Below are 27,372 nucleotides of genomic sequence, written 5' to 3'. Positions count from 1 at the left end.
ATCAAAAACATAGTCACATCGACCTAACTTATGGTATGTATCTGAGAATGATGTGAAACTTGCTAGTAAGTCACTAAATTTGGAGAGTTTGGAGAGACCGACTTTTCTAATGTTGGCCATGACATCAATTATAAAAGAAGTATTTGTACTGTGAGTGTAGTTATAATCTTCAGGTTTGAGATGTACCTCCAATTCCTTGATAAGTTGACTCTTTGTTGGCTCTGTCATCATTCCCTCACCATCGAACAGAACAGGGGATGGCACAACATCATATCTTAACAGGTCTTCAGTAGTAAGGCCTCGTTCCCGAGCAATTTCAATTTTTCTCTCTGATATATTCATCTCCTTCACAGCCTGTTTGGTCGTCTTCTGTGGCTTGTTGTGGATAGCTTTCATTGTTTTCAGATTTACACGATGAATGCAATCACTGATTCGAATAGTTTTCTGGATAAACCTCTCTTTTCTGAATTTCAGATACCTTTCTTTCCCTTTCTGGACTGCATTAAGCAAGTGATTTCTTATGTCATTGGTCATGACCTCTTTTTCACTAAAGAACCACACAAAGATGTTTTTGACCAATTTTGGGCCCCTTATCATTGAAAATAAATTTGTAGGAAGTCACCAAACTTTGAGTGACTTTCAAACTGAAAGTGATTTTTCGACCAAAATTAGCCAAAAAATGTCTGTTTTTCGTGCAAAAAACATGAAGTAGGACATTGAAACATACTGAAAATGTTTAAGGTATGTGTAAAGATGCTGAATAAAGTTATTTTTTTAAATTTAAGATAATTTCCTAGTTTGTCAGTCCATTAAAACTGAATTTTGTCATTTTTGCCAAACGGCACTCAACCTTGATCACATATTGGGCTGTAGAGAAAAAAACGTACCAGGTATGAAAAGGTTTACCAAGTTTTTTTTTAAACCTCTCATCATATGTAAAACAAAAATACCAAGTTTGGCTGTAAAAGAGAAATGTACACGAACACCCCCCCGAGCCTATACTATACTGCATATTTTGGATGAACGAGTCACAAAACTGATCTGATCTGGGAGAAATACAAAATTGAGGCTCCTTTGCTTCCTGAGGAGTAGGATTGGAAAACACTGCTGTAGAAGGGACAGGTATTTTGGCACTCAGTGACATTTGAATACACCCTGAATTGATCCACAAAAGGTTTGTCAGAGTCGGCGGCCTGTGAACAAACATTACATGGTTGGGATAGTCATTTATTTCCCAGATATGTTGGGTCTCCATTGATTTGGTGTGCATTAAAGGCATGTTGACCCAGTTGTAACCCAGAAAGAGTAGGTCAAGGTCCTGTCTGAACTCATGCAAGAGGATCCTGATATGAATTTCTTTCCCAAATATATTGGGTCTGCGATGATTTGGTGTGCTGAAATTGCAAGGAGAAGGCCAAGGAAACGTGCACACACACAGAAATACACACAACCTATCTTTCTGCACTGACAAGGTTTTGACCCAGAAAAGGTTCATCCAGGTTATCGCTCTCTGAACTCACGTGAGAGGTTTCTGCGAATAATGTATATACCAACAAGAGCAATCAGAGATTTCTGGCATCCTCCAATCCAGATGACCTCCAAAATTCAGTGGAGTCTTCCATGCTCTAATATCTATCTGTGTTGCAAATTTGGTGGGAATTCGTGAAGTAGTTATGATGAAATCTTGCAAAACCTATATAAAGTGAAATCTTGATCCAGAATTCAGATCGTGATCACCTCCAAAATTCAATGGACTCTTGCATGTCCTAATATCTATCTGTGACGCAAATTTGGTGATAATCTGTAGTAATGTGTTATGTGTCGGACGCAGCTCGGAGAACCGACCAGCGTTTGAAGGACCCAGTATGAAATAAGCAGAGCACGGTACAAAGGCTAACTGAATTTAATACATAACAGTGAAAATGTAATAACAGAAAGGTGCGGCCTGGCGTGGTGCGCTCCCAGCAGCGCTAACGGTCCGGAGCCAGAAGCTGTTTCGGACCCAAGGACCCCGCCGACACCCCCCAGGTGGCCGCAACAACCGAGTCTGTGAAAGAAGGAACCATTATGTGAGTCCACACTCTACACACAGAACACTTAAAGGTGTACAAACAGCAAACACTTCCTGGCTTGATTACTGATCAGCTTCCCAACCTGCAGGCATGGAACATCCCGTTCACAAAACTCCACCGCAGTGGAAGCTGATACATGACTAACATACAGCTCAATACAATAAGGTGTGAGGGACACCACATTTACTGACTGTATAACTGTTAGTCACAAAATCCAACGTACCTCAGGAAGTGTGCTGACGAGCGTGAGACCTCACCCCCTCCTCTTTCACAGACCGTGCATCAAACCTGGACATTCTCAGCGTCCGCTGTTGATGAGATGGCTCCCAAGACGACGATCTCACCCGTCTGGTCACAAGGTCGAGTCTCTGGCAAATACACACTGTGCACTCCAGTCTTAAATGCCAACATGCTCCAATCCATCCAGATGCACCTCAGCTGTGAGTCCTGACGAGTCGCAGGTGATCAGGGTGAGGTCCTGACAGCCTCAGCAACACAGCCACTCAGTCCCAAATGCACGCCACCTGGGAGGAAAACAAACAGACAAACAAACCGGCAGCCAGGCCCCCCCAGCCATATAACATAATGTGGACATAATCCTTAAACGCTTATATAAAGTAAAATCCTGAGCCAGAGTCTGGATCTGGATCACCTCCAAAATTCAGTGGAGTTTTCCATGCCTTAAAAGCATCTTTAAAGTAAAATCTTGATCCAGAATCCGAATCCAAATCCAGATCACCTCCATAAGTTAAAAGAGTGTTCCATGGCTTAATATGTATGTTTGGTGAAAATTTTGTCAAAATCTGTACAGTAGTTTTGATGTAATCATTAAAAGCCAATAAAGTGAAATCCTGAGCTAGAATATGGATCCGGATATGGATCACCTCCAAAATTCAGTGGAGTCTTCCATACCTTAATATCTATGTGTGGTGCAAATTTGGTGAGAATCTGTGAAGTAGTTTTGACATAATCCTTCAAAGCCTATATAACGTGTAATCTTCATCCAGAAATCTTGATCAAGAATCCGCATCTGGATCCAGATCACCTCCAAAATGTAATGGAGTCTTCTGTGCCCTAATATCTATCTGTGGTAAAAGTTTCATCAAAATCCATGCAGGCGTTTTCACTGCTAAAAGACAGACAGAGAGACAGACAGACAAATAAATAAATAAACACCAATGATTTTATTTCATCCTTGGCAGATGTAAATATCTTGGGTGTTGTGTGTTGGGGGGGGGGGGGGGTGGCTGGACATTTTGGTGTTCTTTTCTTTTCTTTGCTCTCCAGGTGGTATGCAAACTGATTTATCGTCTGTGGAGAAGGTGCTGGCAGAAGAGTCCTTCACCCTCATTAACATGATGTGCAGCACCTGTGGATGATGCTCACGTGCAACCTTAAAGACTTTCAGCTGAAGCAGATAATGAGATGGCGTTCTGCATTTAAGTCATGTGTGATTCAAGCAGAATTGCCGGGAACTCGACTTTGTGATGTTCGTTTGTGAGACGCTGAGGACCGCGCCTGGGTTTGACACATCGTGCCTGTGAAGGAGGAAGGGTGAGGGACACATGCTGTCAGCACACATCAGAGGTGATTAATTGTCTGAATAATTGTTAATAGTAACTTGGTATTTTGTTACGCAGTATATTTGAACTTTGATGAGAATTGTGCAGCTCGCTTCTCACTGCCGTGGCATGCGGACTGATGATTCCTCCACCTGTTGTGAGACGCTGCTCATTTACATAAAGCTTAAATACAGACCTGAATGTGTTGCTGATAGTGTGTGCCTTTTGAAGGATATTAGTTGTAGCTGCTGACTTACCTCACCTTTTCTATCCTTCGCAGAGAGTCGGTTTGTCGTGTCCACCTGGGGGGTGTTTGGCGGTGAACGTGGGTCCAGAAGCGCCGGGCTTTGATTTTGGGCGCTGGAGAGCGTGCCATCCTTCACTCCGCCAGACTGACGCAGCTTTTGTTTGTGCACTTTGTTATGCACCAAAGGGTGGAAAAATAAATTGTTTTGTTATTGGAACCGCTTTCTGGTTGTTTTAGCGCTGGGTTCCGTCAGACGCAGGTCCGCTCCTCAACCCGCGTCGACACATAACAGTAGTTCCCGGCCATTCCATAATGGACCCAGCGGCAGAGGTGGTTCCATTTGCCGAAAGAGTTCAAGAACACTTGGAGAAAATATGGGAGCAATTACAACATCTCACAAACCAAATTAAACAAACAGATGTCCGCGTTACGGAGCTTGCAGCGCAAGCCGTTCCGCTTCTTGCTGCTCCAGCTGCGGCACCATCGATACCGGTGCAGATAACTCCGTCACCCAGAGATTCGGCTTCCGAATTGATTATTTGTCGTCCGGAGCCTTATGCGGGAAACGTTGAAGCTTGTGCTCCGTTTTTGATCCAATGTTCTCTGGTTTTTGCTCATACCATTGCCCAGCGGTTGCTGAATCTCAGGCAGGGGAGGCGGAGTGCGGCGGATTATTCTGTGGATTTCCCAATTTTTCCTGCTCAGTCCGGTTGGAATGCCACAGCATTAAGCGGAGTGTTTGTGGTTGGTTTAAATGATCCATTAAAAGACGAGCTAGTAGTCCGTGACGAGCCACATGATTTAGATGAGCTAATATCGTTGGTGATTCGTCTAGATGATCAGATGAAGGAGCGTGGACGCGAGAGAGGGCGGCCATCAGAACGTGTTTTTTCGTCTCGGGGCTTTCCCCAACACAGATCTGGGCTGCCTCTTCTTCGCCCCACTGAGACTCCTCCGACGGGACCTCTGGCTCCTCTTGCAGATGAGCCCATGCAGCTCGGACGAGCTGAAGCCGCTATATTGCCCCATCATAGAAGCGTCAAGAAAAATAGTGGTGACGTCTCTCCAGGTGTTCTGGGACAGGCGAAATAATACACACACAAAAAAAAAAAAACTTGTATGGGTTAATGTTTTATTTCTTTGAAAGGGGTTGTAATTTGTTTGGGGAGTCAGAGGCGTGTCTGGTGGAGTGAACGACAGGCGGTTAGAAGCCCGTCTGGACTCACTTGATCGTTGTTTTTTTTTTATGTGTCTTTTGGTATTTTTTGTTGGGTTCTGGGGTCGTTTTGTTTTGTTGTTTTTCTTATTTCCCTACTTCCCTAACCCCAACCTCACTCGCCCCAAGACTGTTTGTCTTGTGGGCGGTGGGGTGGTGCAGGTTGGTCACGCTGAGCGTTCTCAGAAGACCTCTGCACCTAGGGGGGGGTTGTAAGGGGCATTTTTTCTGGTTTAGTTAGGGCCCGGTTTTGCTCCAGCCTCGGTGGGCCTTTGTACCGTTCGTCATTGGTGTTGCCGGGGTGTGGTGCAGCGGGAACATACCTCAGTCGGAGGGGTGGGCCGATCTGTTGCCGTTCGCCATTTCGGTAGTTCCACCCCTCCCGATAGGCTGGGGTATGGTCGGGTTGAGACACCGGACGTATTTCCGGTTTTCCGCTGCGCCTTGGGGTGGGGCCGGGTTAGTTTTTCCAGAGAGTCGGTTTGTCGTGTCCACCTGGGGGGTGTTTGGCGGTGAACGTGGGTCCAGAAGCGTCGGGCTTTGATCCTTTTGGGTGCTGGAGAGCGTGCCATCCTTCACTCCGCCAGACTGACGCAGCTTTTGTTTGTGCACTTTGTTATGCACCAAAGGGTGGAAAAATAAATTGTTTTGTTATTGGAACCGCTTTCTGGTTGTTTTAGCGCTGGGTTCCGTCAGACGCAGGTCCGCTCCTCAACCCGCGTCGACACATAACATTGGGTCTGTAATGATTGGATGTTGACTAATATCGCAATGAAGTCCTATTTATTGTTGATCGAATTCTGTAACAGAATAAATAAGGAGCTCAGTGCCCTCTGAACTCACAAGATAGGGTTCTGAGATGATCATCTGAAGTGGCAAATGTCTCAGCTGTGCAGCAGTTTTGTGCTGACAAAGAAAAACCTACGTTTATATTAACTTATATCCCAAATATTTTGGATCTGTGACAACTTGGTGTGGAGTAATGGCGTGGCAACGGCACACTGGTGAGCAAGGGCGTAGGTTTGGTCTCAGCTTTGGTAGGGACAATACCACCACCATTGAGTTTCTGTGTAGGCTCTCAGTTGTCCAGGTGGTTTCCATAGTAGAGAAGCTTGAATCTTCAACTGGACTGGGGGTCTGGTTAGGTTTAAAACTCCAGCTTTTGTGGCTTCTGTTATTCTTCTCTACAAGAGTCAAGACAGAAGTCAGACTACCAGAGCAAGAATTTTAGCTGAGGAAGCTTCTGCGATTTGAAGCAAAATGTCCTCATGTCAAGCAACCCAGTCAAGTCGAAGATTCAAGCTTCTCTACTATAAAATTGAGTTATATGCCAAAAATTTTGGATTTTGCTGTGATTTAGTGTCAAGCTATTGCACAACAAAGGCCATGGACTCCCACACACTTACAGACAGAGCCTATTTCTATAGCTCCTGCACAGCAGCGACGGGAGCTAAGAATATGTGGAATATTGGATGGAGTTTGGGTTAACTAAATTATTCATGCACATATGTGGGCTGAGTGTACATAGGAATAAAATTTAATTGAACTACATAGCCACTCTATCTCAATGCCAACTGTGATTCAAAGCGCTTAATGTCTTTGTTCTTTGCGTGTTCTGCAGATGTGTGCATATCTGCATATGTGCATGCTACGATATGAAGACACGATGAAGGTAGAATTAGCTTGTTTTCTGTCAAAATGTTGAAATTAAGCAGCAGGCAAGATGCCGCTGCTAAATATTTACGGTGTGCGGTCAAGTGAATACTGAGAAGGAAGAAAAAAAAAAGAAAGGTTTTATTTGGTCAGAGCAAAGAAACACTACCATCACGCTGACAGACGCATCTATATTCATGAGGTTTCTTCAGAGAAAAGTCACAAATCTGAATATAGAAATGAAAATTACAAATGCATGAAATTTCTTAATACTACGTCCTACCCTCCACCTACCCTTTCCTCCTTGTCCCTAATCCTCATGTTCTCACTTGTGTTTTCATTTTGTGTCAAACTCACTCACTCTCCCCCTCCACCCCTTGGCATAATTGCCAGTCTTATTCTGAAACACATCACATAGTCCATTATAGCGTGGCTGATGTTGTTGTTTCAGCTACTTATGTGGAAAACAGCCATCGCCATCCTGACTTCATTCAACGATTTTGACATGTCCAATTTCGAAGCAAAACAAAGTAACCTGAGAGTTTTGTTTTGTTTAGCCGGTCACCAAAATATACAAATGTCAATGTGGCTATTTGTGTAAATCATGGCTATGTTTTGGTGCAGCATGGATTATGCTTTTGGTGCTCGTTGTTGCTATGTCACTATTGCGAAACAGAGATGAAAACGAGTGGATGTGTTTGCAACCATCTGCACCATTATTGTCCCCAATCATTGATTCTGAAGTTCTGCTGCTTTGTTGCCATGCTTGGATCTGTCTGTCTTTCTGTCAATATGGACTGTTTGCTGTGAACACCTTAATGCACTAACAAGTCATAGGAGATGCTCTATACTTAGACCATAGGCCAACCTTGTAGTACATGAGACTATTGCAGCTATTATTACAGTTAATATTAGTGTTGTTTGATGCATATTATACAAATAATGAATGTTTAAGAGTTCAGTGGTATGAATATTTAATTTGGTGAAAAATGGAACGTACCATTCAACGAGGCTTGTTGAATGGTACGTTCCATCTTTCACCAAATTAAATATTTATTTAATTGAAAGAATGGAAAAACATTAATTATTTGTTTTATATTATTGGCATTTGTTTTATATAATGGTGAAAATATATCCTTGTCAATTGATATTTTATTAATTTCTAAACAACAGAAAAGGGACTTACATTTTGGTGCAACACAAACTTTAAATAGGAGTCCAGAATTGTCCTCAGTAGTCCGTGATGCCGTCCAGTGAATTTGTATACAGACTGCTGTCTGCTTTCCTCACTCCAATGAAAAATTGCACCAGAACATTGTCCAGCTTTTCATCCCAACAGCTCTTAATGCCTCCAGACAGCTTACAGCGTGGTGGATTTTTTTTTTTTTTTGGTGTGTCTGTGTGTGTAAGAATTAGCAGCATCAGTTAGCTCCTTCAAATCGTCATCCACCAGCAAAACAAACTCCGCTATGTTTAGCTAAACTCCGCCCCCAGTAGTGTGAGCATGTGTGGTGGTCAGGCGTGCAATAGCACATTTCATATAGCACCAAAATTGCACGCTAAAAAAGAACAATTTCACAGTAAAAGAAACACAATGGCAAATGGCATGTATAATCCATGTCACGTGACATACAAGCCACCAATCAAATGACAAGGATCCACTCAGCCATTATATAAACTTGGATATTAATGATTCATTAATTTCCGGTCGATTATCCACTTAGGCATCCTTGGTCAGACCCATTAACTCCTCCTGGGGAATCCCTAGGTGGTCACAAGCCATCTGAGAAGTATAGTCCCTCCAGCATGTCCTTGGTTTTCCATGGGGCCTCCTCCCAGTTGGATGTGCTTGGAAGACCTCACTAGGGAGATGACCAGGGGGCAATCCTCACCAGATGTCTGAACCACCTGAAGCAGCGTATCTACTCTGAGTCCCTCCTGGATATTCAAGATTCTCACCCTGTCCCTGACTGTAAGCCCAGATACTCAATGGAGGAACCACATTTCCATTGCTTGTATCCATGATCTTGTTCTTTCAGCCACTACCCAAAGCTCATTACTATGGTTAAGGATAAGAATGTGACTTGATTATATTTTAGAGTTGTTGGATACATATATTTAGATATTAATGATTATGAAGTGATTTTCTTGAACAAGGGAAATGAAGAACAATACACGGTAAACACTTAATTCTTACATGTTAGAGAATAGATGGAACAATTCCATTTTAGAGTTCTATGAGAATTGAATCTCCATATTAGTGAGCACGAAGCACCTGTGCTGCTCTGGATACACCTGATCCTGTCACATCTTAAAAGTGAAACAGAGGAAGTCCTGATTAGTCTTTGGCTTGGAGACCGCTTAGAAATACCAAGAACTGTGACAAGAACCTGTGACAGGCCAAACACACCAATGGTAGATACAACATGTCCAAGAAACACACAAAGAGCATTAAAAAAATCCACAAAAACAAAAAACAGGATGGGTGAGGAGGCTATCAACTGACCAACCTGATCACATGGCAAAAATGTGATGTCACGAAAAGTGACTAAATGTAGTACTTTGTGATACCGTCACAAAAATGTAATATATTTCACAATGGTATCACAAAATATTTTGTGATGGCAACACAAATTTGCGGTGACACACATTGGGGTTACAGTTGGAGTTCGGGTTAGGGTTAAAAATAACAACTGAAACTTGATGGTGATGCCATCACAAAAATGTGTTACTGTTTTGTGACGGTATCACTGAAAAAAAAGTGAGACTTGCCTGCAACTGACAGGCCCATTGACCTACAAGTAACAGGGTGAACAGGATAGACACCAGTGGTGGGCACAGTTCCGATAATCCAATAACAGATAATTATCGAAGATAATGTTTTCATTATTGGATTATCTTTTTAGATAACTTTAAAATCCATTATCAGACTAATTATCTTCCGATAAATTTTTGTCCGATAACTTTTAGACCGATAACGTAGTAAACAAAGCTGAACAGTGGCAAACATTTTTAAAATTTAAAATCAGTTGAGCACCTACCTGTTAAACCTTTCCTAACAGAAGTCTAGTTTCACCCTCTGCAAACAGAAAAGAGCTGCTTCTAGGAGAAAGCACTCTATCCTCTGCAGGCAAAGGAGAACTAGTCACAAACAAACAAACAAACAAAACAAACAAATAAATAAATAAATCACCCAAGTCATCCAGAGGCATACATTTTTAACCTATGGTTCAAATTTTAACCAACTAATTTTGGACAAGTTATTTAAAATTACTGTCATGTCTGAAGTTTATAAAGTGAAAATATCAGATATATGTTTTAGTTTTAAAGTAATGTGCTAATTTTTAAGGTTTTAGTCTGGACAAGCTGTGCCCAGCAGTGCATTATGGGTAGGATAGGGTAATCTCAGTATGTTCACGACAGGACAAATGCATTTCAGACACTCTGTTCAGGCTCCACAGACAACAGCATTAAACTCTAGTGTCTAAAACTCTGCTGAATATATTCTATGGGTTTATAGACATTGTTATTGTGTTTGGTTTGTTAAATTCCATGCATCTTAAATGTAGCAGACACGGATTTTCTGGAATTTTGTTTTGGCAAGTTTTCAAGGCCTCTACTGCCATCTACTAGCCAGTAGTGTTCATGGCAGTTCATGGCAGTATTCATCCTGAAGCTGAGCAGACACTGTATGATATTTTTAATCACTGTTTTCGGCTTCAGTTCAAACTGTACAACAGAATCGCACGGTATAAAAGTTCAGCGTGCCGATTTATGTTCTCACACACATTGTATGTTCAAAAACCACACGTCAAACTCGTGTTTCCAGAAGCAAAACGTAAGCTTTTCCTTCAAACTTAATTTACAAAACTCTCGATGGGAGACATCAAAGTTTAAAAACAAAACAAAACAACAACAAAAAAAGATTACAAGACAGCTCTGCGGTGTTTGCACATGCACAGTGCGAGTGGTTGGATGCTTGTAGCTCTTCAGCAGCAGGATACCCTCATGACGGCCGACCAGAATATAATATCAAACAGGTTTGATTTTCATTCGACCATACGATCGGCGATCAGAAGGTGGTCGTGAGATGTTAAATGCAGCTTGTTACTCCATGTACACTACACGATGCAGGACGCGCGATTAACCTGAAACTTGATCCAAAAAATTCTTGCACGAATGAAAAATCATCTGAAAAAGGGCCAAAACTCACACAGTGTAAAGCCAACATTTATGTGTTAAGACAATATTGAGTGCACATTTTACAACATCATAAAATGTGTGCACGGCACTAATAAAATGAGCGCACATTCTCTCCACATGCAAAACATTTTGCGATGACACTTCCAGGGCTCTGTAAAAATGCCTGTTTTTACAAATAAAAAGCACATTTATCTGTAAACACCAACACATGACACGTCACATTAACGTGTTGGTTTACATAATAAATGACTGAACCAATCACTGTTTAGCAGAGGCACTTTTACCCAGAATCCTTTGAAATCTGTCTGTGTTAGTTACAAAACCTCAGAATTAGTGCATTATTCAACATTAAAAGATATATGTTATATTTTAACTTTGTACAAATGACAGAATTGACATTAATGGAGTTATTCTATCAGTATTCACACCAAACCATAAGTCAGCATGACTTTATTTTCCAAGACCTCCGCCTGACCGGAGCGTTGTGATTGGTAGAGAGATGGTTTTATGGCTGCTCTCAGGGTGCTTCTGTGCTGGAAGCCATGTAGTAAACAAGAGCTTCCAGCAGGGGGCAGGATGTTCAAACATAGAAGTGTGGGCTCATTGTTTGGGTCTGTTGTTGCTTTTGATGCTTCCAAAAGTGATCCTGGTGTTAAAACTCAAATTCAGCTTGTTAGTTGTTGCAAATGCAGGGGTGGTGGCCAAGTGGTTAATGCGCTTGGTTTCAGTTCAGAAGGTTCCGGGTTCAAATCCCACCCCTGCCACATTTCTCCATGTAATGTAGAGTTGCGTCAGGAAGGGCATCCGGCGTAAAACGTGTGCCAATTCAACATGCAGATCTACCTTGGATTTGCTGTGGCGACCCCAAGTGCAAACAAGGGCGCAGCCGAAGGGACTTACTTTAGTTGTTGCAAATGTACCAGAGACGATACTGGAATTTATCGGTTATCTGTAACTTCCGATACATTTTGGGTGGTTTATCTTTATCAAAGATAACTTTTCAGTATCTGATTATCTGTTATTGAAGTTAATTTTTTGGTTATCTGTGCCCACCACTGATAGACACCATAGGTAAAGAGATTATGTTTTAGATACATATGTTTTCATAATAACCAGGACAAATTACTTGAAAACGCAGAATTATAGATATATAATTAATAATAGCTCATGTAACATGTAAATACAATACTTAGGGAAAAGATTGACCTCATAATTCCATCTTTTTCTTAAACTAACAGTTATTACTCGGGAATACTTTAGGATAAAGACTGTATTTACAGAAAGTGTGTACGTTATGTTGACAAAAAATGATGACATGTATGAATATGCTAATTATGGTCCTGATTTGCATAAATGTATCCAACAGCCATTTCTCAAAAATGCTTCACATTTCATTCACAAAATGTATATGGATTATGTTGATACAGATGATGAATATGAATATGATAACAGCGTGCTAATTTGCCAACACCACACTTTTATCCCAATTAGTATTCTAGGGCAGCTAAAACATGCAGGAATCTGAAGGCCATTTGACTGCTTCTTGTCCTTTCATGATATGGAGATTCATTCTGACAGAAGTGGCCATGTTATCCCTGATAACTTTGCAACCTTGAAAAATATGCATGCACAGTGAAGCCAGAGTGTACTTTAAATATAAGATTAAAATTGATGAACTGGCATACATTGGAACAGCTTGAATGTTCCCCCTAGGGAGCGCCAGCAGCCTGAAGCTGTTTCCAAGTGTGCATGAGTCCGAGTGTGTGGGTGCGATACCTGCTCATGGCCCCTCTTGTGCAGGTAGGTGGCTACATGTGCACTTGTCAGAAGCACTCAGAGAGGAGCTGCCAAGGTGAGAGAGAGGTCAACCCCAGCCACCTGTCACTGACACTTACCTCCCGTCATGGTCCTCGCTTTGCACAGGGCTCTTGCTCTTTATATGAGTGATTGATTAAACCAGAAAGCACAGGCATTTAAGGCTGGTGGCAGAACAAGGAGGGGGGGCAGATAAATGAACAAATTCCAGAGTCTCTGTCCTCGCTTTGTCAAGTTTGACCTAGCGACAAGAAGGCAGCACGAAGCCTGAGGCTGGCTCCAAAAGTGAACACATTCCCATAGACGCCCATGTTAAAATGTCAAGTGTTATAAGAGCAATAAAGATGTTTACAGCCTGGTATGAAAAAAAATAAATAAATAATTGATTTGTGTTGTTAATTTCTCAATCCATGCCAACTGTACAAGTTTTTATTATTATTATTTTATACCTCATCAGTTTAACATACGAGCTCTATTAGAAAAGTATCCGACCTTATTATTTTTTTCAAAAACCATATGGATTTGAATCACATGTGATTACATCAGACATGCTTGAACCCTCGTGGGCATGTGAGAGTTTTTTCACGCCTGTCAGTTACGTCATTCGCCTGTGGGCAGTCTTTGAGTGAGGAGTGGCCCACCCTCTCGTCGTTTTTTTCATTGTTTAGGAATGGCTCAGAGACTGCTGCTTTGTTTGATCAAAATTTTTTCAAAACTCTAAGGCACAACTGAGTGGACACCATTCGATAAATTCAGCTGGTTTTCGGTAAAAATTTTAACGTCTGATGAGAGATTTTGGTCTGGTAGTGTCGCCGTAAGGACGGCCCACGGCACCTGACGGCAATCTGCGCTTCGAGGCGGCAGCGTCTCGCTGTTTCAAGTTGAAAACTTCCACATTTCAGGCTCTGTTGATCCAGGAAGTCGTCAGAGAACAGAGAACTTTCAGAAGAAGTCGGCATGAGGAGTTTTATTCGGACATTCCATTGTTAACGGACATTTGTAATGAAAGAACGTGCGGGCAGAGTCGCATGTCGGGGCGGACCCGACCACGGGGGGTCGCGACAGGAAAAACACCTCCGTTGGAAACCTTAACAGGCAAGTTGGAACATGCCCAAGCTGTTAAACAATTTCTCAGTTACTCACTTGTTGAAAGCCATCAAAAGCCGCCTGAATTTTACAAATGGTTTTCAACACGGAGGTGTTTTTCCTGTCGCGGCGCACACAGATTTGCGCGCACGTCTTTCATTAAAAAATGTCCTTAAACAGTGGAATGTCCGCATAAAGTCCTCATGCCGGCCTCTTCTGAATCTTCTCTGTTCTCTCATGATGTCCTGGGTGAATTAAGCCTTAAATTAGGATGTTTTCAGGTCGAAACAGGCCGACGACGGCGCCTGGAAGCGCTGCAGGACATCCCGCTCTGTGGGAAGTCCTTAAAGCGACAGAAACACCCCATAATCTCTCATCAGCTGTTAAACTTTTCACCGAAAACCAGCTTAATTTCTCGAATAGTATCCACTCGGATATTCCTCACAGGTCCAGAAAAAATTTTGATAAAGGAACACGCGTGTGAAACAAAGGAATTCAGCCGAGAGGGCGGGACCACATCTCACTCAAGGCCTGCCCACAGGGAAATGACATCACCGACACGCATGAAAAAACTCACGCATGCGCACGAGGGTTCAAGCATGATTGGTGTAATCGCACGTCATTCAAATCCATATAGTTAAAAAACAAATAAAAGGGTCGGTTTATTATCTAATAGACCTCGTATTTTATTCCATAAAGTTATGAATAATTTGGGGCAATATACATTAATCTATTGGTTCGTGATATTGTGACAAAAAGCGCCTCATTTTCATCACGGCAGCACAAATTCATTCTAATTCATTCCGTGATGGCTGCATGAAATTAAAAGTGAAGCAGAGGGTTGGGGTGGTTATGGTTAGGGTGGGGGGAAGGAGTAGGATTAAGTTATGGTTAAGGTTAGGGTTGGGGGTAGGAGTTGGGTTAGGAATAGTGAGTTAAAAAACCCCGTCACGAAAATTTGACTAATTTCGTCACGGGAGCACAAAAAAAAAAAAAAAGTGAGACTGGGAGACCAGTGAGCGATGGCACGGCGCAGATCTACTCTGACTGGCTGTCACCCACGCCACTCAGAACGGATCAGATTGAAACAGAATGCAACTTTTTAACCTCTTAAAGTACATCAAGGTTAACCATCTTTGAACTTGTCCAAGGTCTGTGTCCCAAGAATGTTCCAAGTGAATTTCAAGAGCCTGGTAGGACTGGACTTATGCTGAATACAGACAGATGGACAGTTGGCTTTGCAATACCCGATGGCCATATTTGGGTAAAAACCTATGCAATTTGTTGCATCACTTTTTCTCTTTGAGACAGCGGTTTGCTTTTTAGAGTGTGGTCAGGACTGGCCAGTCTTTCCCACGCTCCACCTCTGTACAGATTTATGTGTAAGCCAGACAGACGTTAAGCAGAAACTGACTGGCGAGATGTTGACATTTGGAACAGCCCATGTGAGCTTCAAACCGGCTCTTCAGAAAACCTTTAGGTGACATCATCAAGGGTTTGTCCAGAAAATACTGTATATAGATTATGGGCAGCTCCTGCATATGGCCGTGACGTCACCTGGCCCAGGTGCAGCGCTGAAGAATGCCACAACATCCCTTTCAGGCAGCGCTCAACTCAATCAGCAGCTTGGTTCCGTGAGAGCTTCTTTTCCATTCTCACTTATCCATGCATCATTACTGCTCGTGATTCATGGCTGAGCGACTTGACGATTTTATATGCGGGAGCAGATAAAACCTCGTTGGAGGTAACGTGATCGGACAGGTTTCTGGTTTTTGGAGCACCTGCCATATATTTTTTTTTCCAAAGACGTGGTTTGTCTGTCAGCTACCTGTCACAATGATTTCCGTCTATTATTTTTTTGTTGTTGTTTTTCCTCCACACAAGCTTAAAGGGTCTTGTTGACATGCAATGGGGTGCATCGTTGCAGGATGAAAGGGAATACCTTGTGTGTCAGCAGAAGAACACAGGGCTGGTGCGGTGTTCTAAACGCCGCAGACTTGGCACCGCCGCGGCTGCCCCCTCACAGAGCCCTCTGTGTTTATGCAGCGCCGAGACTTGTGAAAATAAACATTCTCCTTGGCAGCTGCAGCACTGTCAGCTTGGTGCCGTATAACGATTAAATGCATTTTGTTGGAATCATTATACAGGATATAAATCACAAAAGAAAAGAAATTTTTTTAAAGGCTTTTTTTTTGTCCCAAATTAAAAAAAGGAAGCACTTACTGGTGTATCTTCTGAAAGATGAGGGGCAGTGACAGAGAGAGAAAAAGGGTGTGTGTGTGTGTGTGTGTGTGTGTGTGTGTGTGTGTGTTGTGACTTGGTTTTTATGTCACTGTTGTACTTAATTAGTATTAAAGATTTCATTCAGCGTACAGAACAGCTCAGGGGCACATTCAGGAAATGTTATGCTCATTACTCACTACTACTACTATATATATATATATATATATATATATTGCTATTATAATATCTCAAGCTGTCTCAAAGACTAAGTCTTTATGTGGAAGCACAAGTTTCATTTGTTGTTTTCCAGCGATTAATTTCCAAACAATAAATTACTTTCATTATTTACCCATTTTTGAGATGTAAGTCATTTTGTCTCAGGCACTTATATTTTTGAAAATTCAACTGACATCAGGGTGAATGTGAGGTATTATTGTAAAGTGCTTTGAGCATCTGATGCAGATGGAAAAGCACTATATAAATGCAGTCCATTTACCATTTTGGAAACAATGGCTATTTTTCACAAGCAATTGTTTAATTTAGCATTTTCAGCATTTTAAAACAGTTCAAAGTTTTCTGAAGCAATTGTATTCTTAGTGTGTTCGCCATTTAACAGTGACTCATTTTCCGATGTGGGTGTATCATTTACTTTTTTCAGGTTTTAATTTTTGAAACTAGTTTATACAACAATTCTTTCATTTCATTGAATGATTTGATTGTTTTTATTAATTACTAAGTTGGTAAGTTGGTGACAAAAAATTATAAATTTAATGTATATTTTCCATCATATCTTCATCAAACATGCTCTAATCACTCTCATATTTGAAAGTGAGGTGCAGACCAGTGCTCACTATGGCCTGACAAAGTTTAATCTGGATCTGATCCAGATTGTGGATTTTGTGGACATTTGAATTAAATATTGAGAAGACATTTGGTGTACATCTATATTATAACAGCATGCCGTTTGGTATGCTTATGTGTTTTGGATCAAGGACGCATGCTGGGACAACAGAAAGTTGATAGGACAAATATTTTTTGAGAAATTAGTGATTTTACGTAAACAGTAAACAATGGAATTTGTGCAGCAATGCACCATGGGAGTTCGGGGGTTTGAGGTTTTAATGTTGGTATTGTGGTTCATTTTATTTTAACAGTGTTGTCAGAGTTATTGATTTATTTTATATTGATTTTTTGTAGTTCAGTTGGTTTAGTTAAGTGTTATGTTGCTGTTACCATGAGTGACTTAAGCTTCATGTTGGTACCATGAATGAAATGTGTATCGCTTTTAATGTCTCTCGCCACCGTCTGTTTGTCAAATTAAAAGCAACTGCTTACAGCAGACTGTACAAAAGACAAAATGCTGGGCATGCATGTGTGCATGCATGCATGCAATTTTGATTACACACGACCTGTGGGGAGCTGACATTTGGTGTTTGGAAAGCTTATGTATTTTGGTTCAAGGATGAACGGCGTCAAAACCAAACGTTGAAAGGACAAATATTTTAAGATAAGATACATATATTAGCTAGTAACACTGAACACTGAATATTTATATTCTGGACTTACACGCCAATCCAGCAGGGGGCAGTAAATCATCTATATATTAAAATCGTGAATGTGTGTGTGGGGGATTTTATTTTGTAAATACATAATATAATTGTAAATACATTCAAAACACATGGATGACACAAGAAAGTGAAAACACTTATTACCATTGTGGTCATTTAAAAATGAAATGTCAAAATAGAAGTAAAAATAAATAATAACAATAATAACAACAACAGTATTACTGATAATAACAATAATACTGATAATGATTATAATAGTGATAATAATAGTGTGCATAAAACAAGAACCTAAACAATTTCTAAATACATTAAGACAGTTAATTAACATTAAAAATTATGTAATGAACAGGAAATAAAAGGGTTGAGTTCTTTTTCTTCTTCAAAAAAAAAAGGTTGAGGTCTAAGGTCCAAGGTTCTAAAAAACATTCTAGACTCACACGCCATTCCAATTCATTATAGAAACTTTGCATAATTTACTGGCCTTGAAAAATGTCAGCTACTTATTTTATAAACACGACCCAATCTAGAGCCCGTGGATCCTCACGAGCAACATGCTAGTGTTATATTATATCTCAATCAATAGGGCCTCAATCTCTCATTTTTCTGTTATGGATTTACCTACACCCCCAAAATTGGAGCCAGTTGGATCGCGGTTCCAGTTTTATGCCCGTTTGTCTATCTTCCAGTTATCAGTCGGAAACCAAGTGCCAGAAAGCAATGACAAATTCTGCATAGCATAGATAAGCAATGTTCTGTGAAAATTATCTGAAAAAGAATTCAGAAACAAAAAATGTTTTAAAAAAAAAAAATCCTTACAACACCAAAAAAAACTCTGATTCAAGTGCATGAACAAATTGTATACTCCTTTTGATCACATCTAATTTAGCTTAGGAAAAGCCACTTCTAACTTTGATCTTGAAATTATTTTTAAGAAAAAAATTTGTGGAATTGGAAATTAATGTTGGTGGAGGTTTGCACTCTAGTTTAGCATTTGAAACAGTGAATCCCTTTGTAAAAAAAAAAAGTTTTGTCATTGAAACAGTGAGATATTTTCCAGATGTATCATGTGTTGTGTCCATGTGTGTTGGCAAAGCAGCAATAGCAGTGTGTGTATGTGTGTGAACAAGATAAGGATTTCCTTTAAACCTGGTGGGAATATGGCTTGGATAGCTCTCTCGAAGTAATTAGATTTTAGAGTAGTTTGGCCAATGGTCATGAATAAAGAAATACAGTCTGAAAACCAGCTTTTTTGTATTTTGCAACAACCAAGAAGCCTAGATTGATTTTAAAGCATATAATTATAATCAAAATATTTGTGAATATAGCCAAACAGAAGTAATTTAACAAAGTCACACGGAGCCAAAAGCACCACTACAAATACAAGTATATACAAGGACATTGCCTGTGGGGATCCACAGGCTCCAGATTGGTTTGTGTTGTAAAAGAGGTAGCTGACATTCAAGGGTGATAATAAATTAAGCAAAGCTTGTGTAATGAGTTGGAATGCTGTGTGACTGCAGTGTTTTTAGAACATTAGACCTGAACAGTTTTTTTTGAAGAGGAACTCAACCCTTTTATTTCCTGTTAATTTGGTAATTTTTTAATGTTAATTTATGGTCTTAATGTATTTATAAATTGTTTAGGTTGTTGTTGTTATCATATACACACTATAGTAATAATAATAATAGTAACAAGAGCAATCAGAGATTTCTCACATCCGCCAGTCCGGATCCGGATGACCTCCAAAATTTTATGGAGTCTTCCATGCCCTAATATCTATCTGTGGTGCAAATTTGGTGAGAATCCCTGAAGTAATTTTGACGCAATCCTTCAAAGTGTATATAAAGTGAAATCTTGATCCAGATTCTGGATCCGGATCACCTCCAAAATTCAGTGGAGTCTTCCATGCCCTAGTGTCTATCTGTGGTACAAATTTAGTGAGAATCTGTAAAATAGTTTTGACGTAATCCTTCAAAGCATATTTAAAGTGAAATCTTGATCCCAAACCTGGATCCGGATCACCTCCAAAATTTAATGGTGTCTTCCATGGCCTAATATGTATCATTTTTGAAAATTTCATCAAAATCCATGAAGTAGTTTTGACGTAATCCTTCAAAGCGTGTATCAAGTGAAATCTTGATCCTGAATCCGGATTTGGATCTGAATTACCTCAATAATTTAATGAAGTCTTCCATGGCCTAATATCTCTCTGTGGTGCAGATGTGGTGAGAATCCATGAAGTAGTTTTGACGCAATCCTTCAAAGCCTATATAAAGTTAAATCTTAATCCAGAATCACATCCAAAATTCAGTGGAGTTTCCCATGGTCTAATATTTATCTGTGGTGAAACGTTCGTCAAAATCCGTGCAGTAGTTTTGATGTAAATCTGCTAACAGTAATCCTTCAAAGCCTATATAAAGTGAAACTTGATCCAGAATCCGGATCAACTCCAAAATTTAATGAGTTCTTCCATAGCCTAATAACTATCCATGGTGAACATTTCACAGACAGACAGACAAATAAACAAAGGTGATTTTATTATGTTCTTGGCAGACGTAATAATAAAAATAATTATTATTATAATCAGTTTTGTCATTATTCTTATTTAATTTTATTATTACTTCTATTTTGTCTTGTGATTTTTAAATGGGCCACTATGGAAATAAGAGTTTGCACTATCTGTGTCATCCATGTAATTTTAATTTTAATATATTTACAATTATATTATGTACCTACATTGAACTTACTAAATAAAAACATGCACACACGCACTAACACTTTTAATATAAAGATGATGATTATGACCGCCTGCTGGAATGGCGTGTGAGTTCAGAATGCAGTTAGGAATGTTACCTAATATCTGTAGCTTCTCCAAAAATGTTAGTCCCATTAACATTCCATTTTGGCAGCATTCATCCTTGACCCAAAAGAGATAAGCATACCAAATGGCAAATGTCAGTTCTCTCCAACTTCTCCATGATCGAAATGTATGCACCCACGTACGCATAGAGAGCTTTGTGTCTTTTCCGCATTCTGCCACAAGCAGGAGCTTCTAAAATCAGACATGCAGAAACATAAGACTGTGGTGGAAGACACCAAATGCAATACTCTTCTCACTTATGGTACCAACCACACTTAACTAAACTGACTAAACCAACTGAACTACAAAACATAATAAATCAATAACACTAACAACACTGTTAAACTAACATGAACCACAATCACAACATTTAAAACTCCAACTTCTTCATGTTGCATTGTGGCACAATGTCCATTGTTTACTGGTTAGCTAAAGTAATTAATTTCCCCAAAATTATTTGTCCTACCAACTTTCTGTTTTCACAGCCTTCATCCTTAACCCAAATACCAAATGGTAGATGTCAGCTCTTGCCAGTTTCTGCTTGATCAACACCATACATTCTTGTATACACACACACACACATGCACGCATTTATATACATAGTAAAACTCGCCAAAACCAGCATCGTATAAACCAGATATTCGCACTCAATGGACAAAAGCAAATGTCCCAATGGTTTTGTTTGGTTTTCCATGTAATAAACACTGTATATAATTGATTTTGTATCATGGATTTTCATTCACATTGGACAAAACGCCCTGTCCGATTGAAATGCATTTTCATTAAAAACCCCTCGCATATACTGGACAAAGCAGTCTGTACGTGCCCATTAACAGAGGTACAAAATGAAGTTCAGCGCTGACACTTGCTGATTCAAGGAAAGTGGGTAACCGTATTTCATTGATTAAAAGCCTGGCTGTTTATTTTTTTCAAACTGTGCTCAGACCCGGTGTCGCCGACCGAATGGTCCCCTTTAATAAATTGGTCAGCCCTGCCTTCACTGCACATGCGTCTGAGACTGACTCTGTCTGACTCTCTTCAACCAAAGTGATCAAAGGGAATAATGTGATTATTAACCACCAAATGACAAATTAAAACCTTAAATCATTCTGAAGTCAGTTTTAAGCAGAAATGAGGCCATGTTAACCAGAAACTATAGGTGATATTCTGAAAATTGCTGTTGACGCTCCAAAATGACATAGATGCAGCATCACATCAGACTCAGGCATGTTGCTGTGGTGCTCTGATCAGTCTCCCATTTTTTATTAGGAAATAATGCTGAATTAATGTGGAAATGATTTTTGTACAAAAGCTTCAGATATCTGTCGCTGAGATAGATGATGACTGGAGTGCAGTTTGAACTGTTTGAACTGCACTGCACTGTAATATGTTGTTAAGTTTCACACATATCCCTGGGTGTAGCGAACCAAACCGCTTTAGATCGGAGCCCTCTGCCTGGCTGTGAACCCATCTAGCTACTAAATCAAAGACTGCAAAGGGCTGTGATTTATCACTTACATTTTCACTCCTTCCTCTCCCGTCATATTTTAATAGGTTTTGCAGTCCGCACACCGATTACATTTTGACCATGGATCAAATACGTTTGGTAGAAAAGTCCTCAAATATGACCAACTTTACAACATGGAGTCATAAAAAGACACTCAAATATAATATATAACAGATTTAGATTATAATGGACAAAATTTGCTGGTCCACCTGAATCCTTTATATGCAAGTTTTACTGTGTGTATGTACACAGTGGCTTGCAAAGTATTCATACCCCTTGGTAATTCACACATTTTAATTTGTTTATGGCATTTCAAATACAGAAAGTAAATCAGGCTTCTCAATATAAAATTTCTAAATTATCTTCCTTGGACTCAAACTGAAAGTAAATCTCTACAACTTGATAGAAATTAATTAAAAATATAAAAGCCAAGATGATGGGTTGCATAAGTAATCAGCCCCTTTGGTATAATACCTGTAAATAATCAGTTTAATTGCCAGTTTTCTTCAGACAAGTCAGGGGATGGATACATGAACATTTCCAAGTCACTGAATATGTCTTGGACCTTATTAAAAAGAAGACCTGAAAGTTCAGCTACAATTTGCCAGAAGGTACATCTGAGACACAAACCTAGATTTAATGTTTTGGTCAAAGAAAACCCTCCTCTGTCCCACTTCATCATTAAGCTGTATAACAGCGGATACAAAATGCAAAACATGCACTATGCACAATTTCTCCAATCACAGCCACAAAAGCCTGTAATCTCTTCTGGATTGTCTTGGTGTCTTTCCTCACTCTTGTACAGTCACTCAGTTTTTGAGAACTGTCTACTCCACACAGATTTACCATAGAGTGCCATATTGTTTGTATTTCTTCATAACGGATGTAAAGTCCAAGACATATTCAGTGACTAGGAAATGATCATATATCCATCCCCTGACTTGTCTGAAGAAAAGTGACAATTAAACTGATTATTTTACAGGTATTATACCAAAGGGGCTGATTACTTATTCAACGCATCATCTTGGCTTTTATATTTTTAATTAATTTATATCAAGTTGTAGAGATTTGCTTTCAGTTTGAGTCTAAGGAAGATCATTTTAGAATTTTTTTTATATTGAGAAGCCTGATTTACTTTTTGTATTTGAAATGCCATAAACTAATTAAAATGTTTGAATTACCAAGGGGTATGAATACTTTCATAAGCCACTGTATATATATATATATATATATATATATATATATATATATATATATATATATATATATATATATATATATATATACAGTAAAACTTGAAGGGTTCAAACCTGAAATCTACCAGACACTTCCAATACTTAAGTGTTTTCTTCTATCATCCTGCAAGCGGCATAATTCCAAGACATTTCATGTCAGTAGTAAACTAATTTTCCAAAGGTGAAAGGCATTGTTTGCATCTCTGAGAACATTTCGCCTTCATTTATTCAGGTAATCCAATAAACTGCCATGACAGACTCAAATAAATTGAGGACTTTCCTTAGCGGTGAATTCATTTAACTTAGAAAGATATGTCACATTAGGTTTCTAATGTCAATAAATAACTCCAAAACTCATGGAATAAATTGTGGGTTTGTTTAGAAGGATAGCTTACGGACAACAAATTATTCAATAAAATGTTTGAAATGTCAGATGCAAATGAACATGTGTGCTGCTATTCTGAGGCCTTTCACTATAGCATGCTGTTCTCATACCAATCACCTCATATAAGCATCCAAATACTCAGAGCAAAAAATTTTAGAAACACACTGACAGAAAGAAATATCACTAAGAAGAACCAAACTGACTGATTTGCATTTGTCAAATAATAGCAGCAAATATCAGATGTGTTTATTTTCAAGCATTTCTGTGCTCAAATTTACAAATCATCCTTCTTTTACATGAACTTGTCTGAATGTAGGCACAACATTCAGTACTGGATGAGGCAGTCACAACCTTACTGCAGGATATTCTTATTTATGCAAGATGATTACATTAATGCAGTCTTTGTCGACTAATTCATCTACATCTGGGACATTGAGCAAACAAAAATCAACAGCTGAGTTTGCGCAAAGGCCAAACACTGTAGGAGTAACTGCAAAGCTGATTATATATATATATATTCACAGATTTTTCCTTTTAATGCATAATTAGATATTTTTCAGCATTTGAAGACAGCTGGAAAAGGCTAATGGGATGCCCATGTTTCCCCTTGTTGTGGCAGATACATGTTACTTGCAACAGGCAGGAATGGGTGGTGCTTGAGGGCAGGCCTGTGGGCTTTCCATGGTGTAGCAGATTTGGCAACATGCGGCACCAATGCATACTCCCAGACCTGATCTAAGCTTAGTCAAACTAGATATTCATTTGTTAAAAAACAAAAATTGTGTTGACCACATAGACTGTACCTGGACTAGTAGTACAGTAGATATTTACAGAATATTATACAGACAGAGAGAATACAGACAGAATATTTACAAAGGAATCCTTTAAATGGTGATGCAACCACCAAATTAGCACAAATACTCTTTAGACATTACTCTTTTGAAAAAAAAAATGGAATGGACACTTGATAATATTTTGCACCACTTTTGACCAAAATTGGAGCAAATTTTACTTTTGACCACTGTACAAACTGAAATTGACCTTTGTCACCATTCTTGCTCTTTTTACTCCATAATTCCATAACATTCAGTCATAGATAATCCAAACTCTACCTTTTTAGAATCTTTATGTTCAGACAATAAAGTGGTGTAGTTTTCAATATGTTTGGAGCATTTTTAAATTTTGACACCTGTGTAATTCTACAATTCACCCCTACCTGGCCACCGATTGCAAAGTCAAGTTGCCAGTCAGTTTTTTCAAAAGGCTAAACTAAGGTCTAAGAAGTATTTGTGCCGAATTTGGTGCTTGCATCACCATTTAAAGGATTTCCAGTTATCTGCTGCACTATAGTCAAACCCTCCATAATATCACCCATTTTTCTGAAGAATTGGTTTAAAGCTGAAATTGGACAGATGCAAATTTTGCCAACTCCTGGTCAACTCATTAATGGGTTAAGAGGTGGAGCACTGACAAGATTGGTGTGATCTGGTGCAGGACAAATGAAGGCAAAGAAAGCCCCCATTTTGGAACTATCATACAAGTTTAAGCTAACAGGCTGAGGACTAAACAGTGGTTTTTCCCAACGGTAGCTTGGGTACAGCAATTATGCATATGGGCTCATTATAGCAAGCGCTTTAGGCCTGCTAATTAGTGCTAAGGGTGCCAATGTACAAATTAAATGATACTAAAGTGTCACTCAGTGGAAATATTGGAGCAAATAATTCTTAGATGGTCCATTAATACAATTAACCGCATAGCGTCCTATCACAGCAGATATTTGTCATAAAATCCTCAAAAAGGACAGTCAAGTCCACAGCAGCTAGCAAAAACCGCGAGCTGCCTGTGCTAGCAAGGCCCTTAACTCATCTTATTAATATGCTCTTCACAATTCATCCAAAAATACATAAATGTCTTTTAAATTCCATTGTTATGACAAGATTTATTAAGCTGTTTCCCCACTCACAACTGTTGGCATCTATCATTTTAACTGCTGAACACCATTCCTTCAACACCTCACATTTATGACACATTTTCTTTTATTTTTCTGAACCACTACAGTCACAAAGATGCTGAACTTTGCTGTGGAAATCCTATGACATTTCATACGTCTCAAACAGCTATGTTGCATCCAGTTTTTACATTAAAGAACAATGTGATTGCCCATTTCATCATTTATTCATTTGGGCTAACAGCATCATCTACAGGGGAAGGGGATCATGTTTTCTGATGGAGATGTACTCTGCACTCCACCCACAAAAAACACTCCTTGGGCCTGCCAGTTGTATCTTTATGAAGGAATGAGGACTCACAAACATCCTTTTCAGGGATTTCCTTTGACTTGGAAGTGACCCTGTCACACTGTCTCTGTCAAGACCCCCCCTCCTCCCCCCCCAACCGGCAGCCAGGGAGCACACGGTGTACTGCTGGAGAGCTCGATGGATTTAGAGGTGGTGCAGTGAGTACCATATGAGCTGCAAACATGTAGCGGCTCTTGAGTGTGCGTGTGTGTGCGTGTGTGTGTGTGTGTGTGTGGGGCGGGGGGGGGGGGGTGCTAAATGGAGTGGGACAGTGATATTTTAGCACTGTACTCCTCGCAGATTGTCGCCCTCAAACTATTAGGGTAGTGAGATGTTGAGTCCTGGATCCACAACATTTTTAAAACTTTTACAGTGAGGTCCATTAATATTTGGACAGTGATAGTGACACCATTTTTGTCATTTTGACTGTATACCATCACAATGTCATTGAATTTAATCAATCAGGAAAGATGTGGTTGTTATTTAGACTGTCAGCTTTAATTCAAGAGATTTAAACAAACTTTTCATAGACCCTCTATTTTCAGGGCCCATACGTAATTGCACAAACTACTTATTTCATACAAATCATGACTTTCACAGCCAGTCATTTTTGCATTTTTACACAGTCATGGGATGGCTACATGAACATTTCCAAGTGAATGGACTTCATTTATGTTCATTATGTTCAATAATTAAGAAGAGCAAACACTGTGGTAAGGGTTTTTTAAGGTGCTGCTACTAATCTATAAAATTATTCATGAACTAGCACCCCTACTTATCTCACCTAATTAAAGCCTACGTACCGGCCCAGGCTCTGCATTCTCACAGCACACGACTACTTCATGTCCCTAGGGTGAATAAAAAGTCTGCGGGGCACAGAGCCTTCTCTTGTCATGCACCTGTTTTGTGGAATGATCTCCCTATGCAACAGACCGATTCCATACAGACATTTAAGTCCACACTTAGAAACAGTCATTCCTTTCATATGGCTAACGTACTGGCATAGTATGGAACTAAGCTTCCTATCCATTTAAATTAATTGTATTCATAACTAGTGCAGTGCCCCTATAGAAAAATTGGCACTTTGTTGATGATCTTTGTCGAAGCTGCCACGTTCCGCCTTGTGATAATAAAGCAAGAAGTGTCTGTGTGCCTATCTGTATGTCTGTGGCTCGCATATCTGAGTGTTTCTGTATTATTTACTTCTTTAATTTATTTCTTCCATCTGTTCACCGTGAATGCCTTTGAGATAGGCATCTTTTTAAGGCAGAGACTGACGATCTTTGTCGAAGTTGGCATGTGAGAATGGTCCATCTTGTTCCAATAATGATGATGACTTCAAAGTAATGATGATGACTCCAAAATAAAGGTTTTGAAAATAAATACCCAAAATTTTCATAATAAAGGATGCATGTCATCATGCCATGCGCGTGCCATAACGGA

At 39.7% G+C, this 27,372-nt stretch overlaps 1 long non-coding RNA gene across 1 annotated transcript; it reads left to right on the top strand.

Moving 5' to 3' along the window:
- Window positions 1-1,615: 1,615 nt before the first annotated feature.
- LOC117519511 lies at window positions 1,616-25,203 on the top strand. Its single transcript, XR_004563317.1, has 4 exons — window positions 1,616-1,729; window positions 4,934-4,940; window positions 23,973-23,975; window positions 25,193-25,203. It is a non-coding gene; the product is annotated as an uncharacterized LOC117519511 (long non-coding RNA).
- The last annotated feature ends 2,169 nt before the right edge of the window (window positions 25,204-27,372 follow it).

This window comes from Thalassophryne amazonica, chromosome 10 (assembly GCF_902500255.1).
Source record: "Thalassophryne amazonica chromosome 10, fThaAma1.1, whole genome shotgun sequence".
In the NCBI taxonomy this organism is placed as follows: domain Eukaryota; kingdom Metazoa; phylum Chordata; class Actinopteri; order Batrachoidiformes; family Batrachoididae; genus Thalassophryne; species Thalassophryne amazonica.
Note: the sequence above shows the minus strand (reverse complement) of the source record. Positions and strands in the feature narration are given on the sequence as shown.